A 7659-nucleotide genomic window follows, 5' to 3' on the forward strand; every position below is an offset into this window, starting at 1 on the left:
CACAGCCCCATAGAAATGAATGGGTCAGGATTCAGTGCGGGTGCAATGCGTTCACCTCACGCATTGCACCTGTGCGGAAAACTCGCTCGTGTGAAAGAGGCCTTAAAGTATCCTAAAAACCAAGATATCTTTGTAGCAGTTCAACATACAGACGAAAGAAAGGTATACTTTTAATCAGAATGATTAAGGCTACTTTCACACTAGCGTTTTTGCTGGATCCGGCAGGGTTCAGCAAAAATGCTTCTGTTACTGATTATACAACCATCTGCATCCGTTATGAACGGATCCGGCTGTATTATCTTTAACATAGCCAAGACGGATCCGTCATGAACTCCATTGAAAGTCAATGGGGGATGGATCCATTTTCTATTGACTTGCTCCTCATCCTATGCTCTCTGGTATGAGAACGCAATGGAATGGAATGCATTTTGGAGCATTCCGTTCTGAACGGGGACAAAACGGAAGCGTTTGTTTCCGGTATTGAGACTCTATGATGGATCTCAATACCGGAAAATAGAAACGCTAGTGTGAAAGTAGCCTTACTCTGTCTGGTTTAATAGGGTTGATCATGCTGACAGATGCTCTTTACGTTAGCTTTATAGTAGTTGCATCGTCTGTCGTAACTATAGTTAAGCCATAGTCATCAAGAGACTCTAAATAAAATACCCTAAGATATGATGGAACCACATCTTCTGTTCGCTACCATTTTTCCTGCACCAATAACAATTGGTGTCATACTTTGGGCTCGGAGTCATCAGTTTGTAATATAAAACTGTGCAACTCACATTGTAAGTGTGGTTGAATTAGGAAAATAAATCTCCACCCTGGACAAAATTCCTGAAATATGAACTTACTGCTGTCTACAGACCCAGAAGGCCCGGCCTAGACTGGAAAGTAAAGCATGGCGGTTACAGGGGAAGAGTGTCTTGTTGACATGTATTTGGAAGGCTCTGTGCATTTCCAAATGTTTAAAGGGGCTGGCCATTTTCTGGCTACTTTTCACCAATGTGTATGTACTTGCAATGTAGAGAATTTAGTGCAGGTGTAGTGTATTTTAATGGAGGAGACTGAGTGATTTGCCTGGTGACATGGCCTACATCAGCCACCATTTTATGGACAGCGATGTAGCGCTGCGGAAAAGAGTGCATGTCACGCAGGATTGTTCCCTTTGGCCTACTTGGCCCCATTTGCTTCTCTTGCCATTGTTTCAGTCGCCACTCCTTGGTGGTCCTCTCCACCTATGGACTACTTGCAGATTCAGCATTCAAAACAAGAATGCTTCCCAAACTATGATAGACTGGCACTACTTTTTCATGAACCAGAATTAAATTTCTGGTTGCGAGACAGAGCTTCCTGTTGACATGGCCCAGGCAATCCCCTAGCCTGGCCATTCACCACTGTTCCAGGGCATCCAACTGGGCAATATCCAAATATACTAAGAGATTGTTGTTGGTGGGAATGCCGAGTGGCATGTGCACAGAGCACACAGGCATGATTCAGGAGGTGGGTAATCTAAAATATAACGTTTAATGATAATGCAGATAAAATACAAAAAAGTCCTAGATAAAGTGTGCAATAACAAACCTTGGGATGAGGGGTAGGAAAAACACTATATTAAACCAAAGTATCTATCCCAAATGAAAATACATAAATACACTGAAAAAGTGCACAGCGGCACTAGTAACCAGTATGTCCTACCGATACCACGAGACAGGATTCGGATCCTTCACCACTGACTAAACTCCGATCGAGGCTTCTCCATACATGTAGAAAAAATGAAGAAGTGATGTCAGGCAGTGATATACAAGTGTGCGGGGTCCCTGTACAGGCCCTATGGCTGACTGACAAAAATGGCCCTAATACTAGATGTAGGTAGCAGCCTAACCACAGGGCACTCGTCCTTACAAGGACGACCCCGTCCGGAACCTGTCCCTAAAAGTCTATATACTATATGTCTCTAAAGAATCTAGAAAAACACTCCCTACACGCATGTTTCACTGCCTGAAAAAATAAAGCAGTTCATCAGGGAAGATGAGGGAAAAAGTACTGGGGATAAGTTTTTGATAAACCCTTAATCCCTAGAGACCAGCCAGGCTAGATACGTCGGCCAGTTATGAGGGTATATCCAGATGGTGGAACCCTCCAGGGGCGGTCTCTAGATAGAGAGACACTGGAACATGCAGCTACAAGATAAAGAGAAAACTGCACCTGGGACGCCAACTTGACTGGCGTTCCCACTATGTTTAAATAATCACCTGGCTGCCGCCTCCGCCGCCCACAGTATGCAAGGCCAATGGGCGCATCCGCGCGCTCGCACGTCAGCGCCGCGCATGCTCCCATTACGGAACCGAAAGCGAGGTATGAAGCGCACGGAAGTGCCCGGGATGCCGGCTCCTTCCTGCGCATGCGCGGCATCAGTAAAGACGGTATTTAGGCTACTTGTCTTAAACCGAGCAAGAATAGATGACTGGACACTGAACAAAACACACATAACGTTTTTTTGACTATTTGGCATGCTGCTGACACAAACAAATAGAAGGAGAAGTTTAATTAATAATAAGGAAAAGTCAAAATGAAAAACTGGATGCGGGGTATATCAAAAACACAGACAGGACATAGACCGTAATTTCTTCACAAGAAACAAGTGAAATTCAGTTGTTCATTTAAGCCTGTCTGTGTGACTGTCCATGGAAGAAAGATCCAGCGGGCTTCACGCTGCAGTAGGATCTTATCCCAATCACCTCCGCGCTTTGGGGGGGGGGGGGGGGGGGGGTGACTGCTTCAATACCATTGACTTTGATAACCCGAGGGTCACCTTGATGAAAATCACATACATGATGAGCCACGGCCGTGTCTCGTCGTTTCTCTATATCAAGAAGATGTTCTCCTACACGCCTGCGGAGCTCGCATTTGGTTTTGCCAATGTACTCTTTTTCACAGATGCATGTGATTTTGTATATAACGCCTACCGTTCTACATGAGATAAAATCTCTAATGTCAAAAATACGTCTGAAACTACTACTGAAGAAAGTCTTCCCTGTGGTAATGCTGTCACAGGCCACACAGCCGCTGCACCTGAAACTACCTATAGGCCGGCGACTAAGCATAGTGTCAGGGGCAGCGGGTGGTGAAAAGTGACTATGTACTAGCAAGTCCTTGAGGCTCTTCCCTCGCCTGTATGTCACCTGTGGATAGTCATGTAGAACATCACACACGTCAGGGTCCATCAGGAGATTGGGCCAATGGCGATCAAGAATCTCTCTTGACTTCTTAACTGAGCCATCGAATGTGGTGATGAACCGTATCTTCCTATCTCCTTCCTGCTTTTTTTTTGGGGATCATAAGTGTGTCCCTATAGGTATGGGCCGCTCTCTGAAAAGCCTTTTTCAAAACATAGTCGGGGTAGCCCCTGGCCAAGAATATCTGTCAGAGATCTGCCGCCTGAATCTTAAATTCTTGCTCCTCTGAGCACACAGCCATATGTGTGCAGACTATCCAGGAGGCTTGGTCAGCAAACCAGTCATAGAGCTGCTAGGCTGACCAATCAGAGCGCCCAGCACTGTATTTGAACCTGATCTGTTTTATATCCTGTGTCAGGCATTGTGTCCTGCAACCTGGTGTGATTTTACAGTGTTATTATCTTTCCCTTTTCCAACTACTTCTGAGGTACCATTTGACTACTTTCTGGATTGACCCTTATTCAGCTGTATTTGTTTTGACTCTTCCTGGATCTTATCAGGCTAGATGTTTTCTCTGCTGTCTCCCAGTATTAACTCCAATTTTTGACTGTATCAGTCGAGGACTGTTCTGCAGATGGAACCTTGGGACAACACAGCAGTAAAGTCTAGGGGTTAAAAGGTGACAACCTATGGTTCCTTAGATTCTGCTAACCAGAGTGGCCTGCACAAAGCCTGATTAGGGAAGTTCCACCAATAAGGAGGTCTAGCTAGCCAGTCAGAAGGCAGATCGCTACATGAAGGCCTTCCTTATTGTGACCCCTGGTGTCCCTCCGTTCAGGAGGCTGTACAGAGATGCAGTAATATCAAAGTCCTTTATTAATCACTATCAGGTACCGGGGCCAGACCGGCCCACCGCGTCACGTGACAAGTGTTGCCCAAGCCCTTCAGGCCAATTCACCTCACGCCCTCACAGTCACACGCTTTTACGCCCTACGGTGGGCCGTAACGAGCATAAATCGCACACACACACACTTCATGGAGCTAACGGGTTCTTAAGGTTACAGGACAAGCCATCAAACTTTTAGGTTTAATGTATAAAAAATAGACAGCACTTGGTTACAATAAATGATTAACAAGAGACATACATAACTGGCAAACAATTGCAAAATAAAAAGGAGAAAACAAAGAAAGTTCTAATACTTAACATTTGTGTGGTAAAAGTCCTTTCCTCCCAGGAGATTTGGGCAGAGTAATGGTGCACAAACCAATTTGATTGGATCTCCCACTTTGTAACACCCAAATATCCAGGGATTGCATTTTTATTCCTTTCCTCCAGGGGCAGGCCTGAGGGGGATTCTCACTCCCACCTCTGGCTCAGCCCCTCTGGGCCAAGCTACATTACCCATGCAGCCGGCCCACTGGCCAACTAGGGAACAGGTATGAAAATATCAAAAAGATAGTTTCCCAGTTGCCCTGGTGAATATACAAACATCAGCCCTTTTTCATAATTCATAGCTCATCGTTCCGAGTCCTAGCATATCAAACGCTACACGTCCAGGACGCTCGGAAGATGAGATCCTTATTTTAAGACGATAAAGGCGAGTTGATATGCCATGTCTGGTGTCCATGCAATGCCCCATCATACCAGAGATGATAAGCTAGATCTTGGGGACATCCAATCCCCTCTAAACAAGTTCTGAAGGATTACGGATTATGGTTCATGCTTTGGTTAGGAAGCCCCCATGCTGACACAAGGTGCGGGAGAGTCTGCTGTCCCCTGTCCCGAGTGTGACTGCAAACAGGCCCATCCTTGTTAGCATCTCTGTGCTAACTACCCTCCGGGGAGCAGGCTGCTGTTTTCCCAGGTATGAGGCAGACATCTCGGCCTATATGTAGTCTTAAACCAATTCATCAATGGCTGCTGGCCTGGCAACAACAATACATACTGTATATATATATGTGAATCACACCAGAACATTTTACACCACAATACATAACCATAAAACATATATTATCACAGCAAACATTATAATAACTAGGAATAAGGCGGTCCTTATACCTGACAATCACCATTAGTAACAAATCAGTTCCAGAAAGTTCTGTAATAGTGTTCTGGATGGGCCATTGCTAAAGTGCTCGGAGTTTGAATCTATGGGCTGCACACTTTCCATAGTCACCACATGTCCACGGTACTTGGTAATCTGTTTCTCTGGCATTTGTTGGGCTTCAGTTTCAGCTTGTGTTTCTTATATAGGGGCAGCAATAGGTCCAATCTCTGCTAATGTTCAGAGAAGGTGGCTGAAAAGATAATGATTTTATTTCTGCACTGCACAGCTCCAACAGTCTCTTCAGGGTGGGTGGAGCATTGGTGGGAACGAAGAGCATGAGCAGGAACTCAAACAACTCATGGGTCTGATGAAAGAAGTATTTTCTCTGTCTTTCTCACCAATGGGCACCTACCAGTTCTCACTATTAATATAGACAAGCACATGCACACTTTGGCAACAATGAAAAAATAAAAATAAAATGATGTGTATAAATAATTATTTATTTATAGATAGTTGGTCCAGTGCCAAGCCAGTCCACCTAGCCATTGCCACAAATATAACATAGTAAAAAGATAATAACTTCTCTAAACTTTTGAATGCACATGTCCAATTGTTCAATGTTTCAGTACGTTTTCTCAACTTGCTGTTCTCTAACAAGGAGCTTAACTGCAAAATTCACAACAGGTGTTTGATCCATGAATCGCCCAATAAATTTTCTGCTTCGATTATAATTGATATTTAAACAGTCCTCCTCATAACGCTGTTCATATTTTGACATCATGAGACCATTACGACACTTACAATTGATCAACAATACCGCGTCATTGCGAGGCTTCAAGCAGGATGTTCACAGACGGAAGTGGCCACTGAGCTTAGAGTGTCACAGAGTGTTATGGTCAGGTTGCAACAGAGATACTGTTGAGGAAGGGTTGAGACGTACACACACACATATATATATATATATATATATATATATGCATGACACGGGCATGCCTATGTGCCCCCAAATAAGTATATATATATATGTAGAGGGAAGTGTATTACAATTCCCTATCAACTCTTATCAACAGTTCATCCCCAATGTTTAGAGTAAAACTTGTGCTGATAGCCTGTAGGATAACAGCTGATTAGTATCTAGTTCTCTTTTGTTCAGGCCCCAAACAATCAGACTCTCTGGCACCGTTTGTCAGGGGGCTTTCTAACCAGAGACATCATAAACCTGTTTTCCACACCTCTGCCCCATGGCTAAACTCCATTCTCCTACTCCCAGCATTGGGACTAGGGGGGAGGACTCTGGGGATTTGAGGAAGGCACACTATGATGTCACATGCCTGAGGAGGGGGGAGGTGGGCTGTTTATGAGGCTGATATAGGAGCCCCAAGCGAGAAACAGGGTCTCTTGGAACGGAACTACAAACAGAGACACATGGGAGAGAGCAGCTCCATGACGTGCCCCTGGAGAAGGCCTAGTAACCCTGGAAGGACAAAGTATTAACCCCTACCTGTCTAGCCCCTACCCACCCCTCACATACCCCTTATATCCCCAACAATAGTAACCCCTTCCCTGTCACCAACACATCCCATTGCAATCCCTATCCCTGCAGGCCCTGTCCTCACCAACTATCCCCTAACCCTGGCTGCTGAACTCCTGCAGCATTAACCTCAGCCCTGTACCCTTGAAGCAGCCCCAGTTACCCCTGTAGCTGCCCTGTAATCCTTCACCCCTTCACTGCTGACTGCTTACTCCAGCAGCAGCTGAGTGTGTGCTAACCCTTTGCCTCCCATAGGGATAGCTTAGAGCCAGGTTGGGTGGGCTGCTAATGAATGTATGTGTGTATACTGTATAGTTACTTTGTGGGTGGAACTTGGGAATTGTGTAGTGTAGTTTAGTACTGTATATTTAGTGCTGTATTGTTAGTACTGTATTGTTACTGTATTGTGTGTATTGTGTACTGTAGGTGATAATAAATATCTTGTATTATTTGTATTATTATTATGTGTAGGACTGGCACTCATATATGGAGTGCCAGTCCTACACATAATACTAATAGGTTCAGCTTTGAGGGGTGTCTCAACTTTGGACTAGAGCACCTACCCTGAGGGGACAGTGGTGAGCGGATCCCCCCTTTTTTCCATTATTTGTATTATACCTACTGTGTAACGTGTTGTTATTAGCGGTAGCTACCTCAGTTAGGCGCTTGCAGCTAGCTTAGTGATTAGCGTAAGGCAAAGTATTGTATTATTACTATATAAAGGTATAAATAGGCAGAGTCATCACAAGACCGCTCCTATTTATGAATATTAATTATCGATATTTGCATAAATATTGGTGATTAATATTCCTCCTTTACATTGGCGAGCCAGGCCCACTGCTCAGATTTTGAAATCTGTGTTTGGTTTTGAGGCTAGAGGTCGGTTATACTGTGAATTATC

The sequence above is a fragment of the Bufo gargarizans genome, chromosome 3, assembly GCF_014858855.1.
Source record: "Bufo gargarizans isolate SCDJY-AF-19 chromosome 3, ASM1485885v1, whole genome shotgun sequence".
In the NCBI taxonomy this organism is placed as follows: domain Eukaryota; kingdom Metazoa; phylum Chordata; class Amphibia; order Anura; family Bufonidae; genus Bufo; species Bufo gargarizans.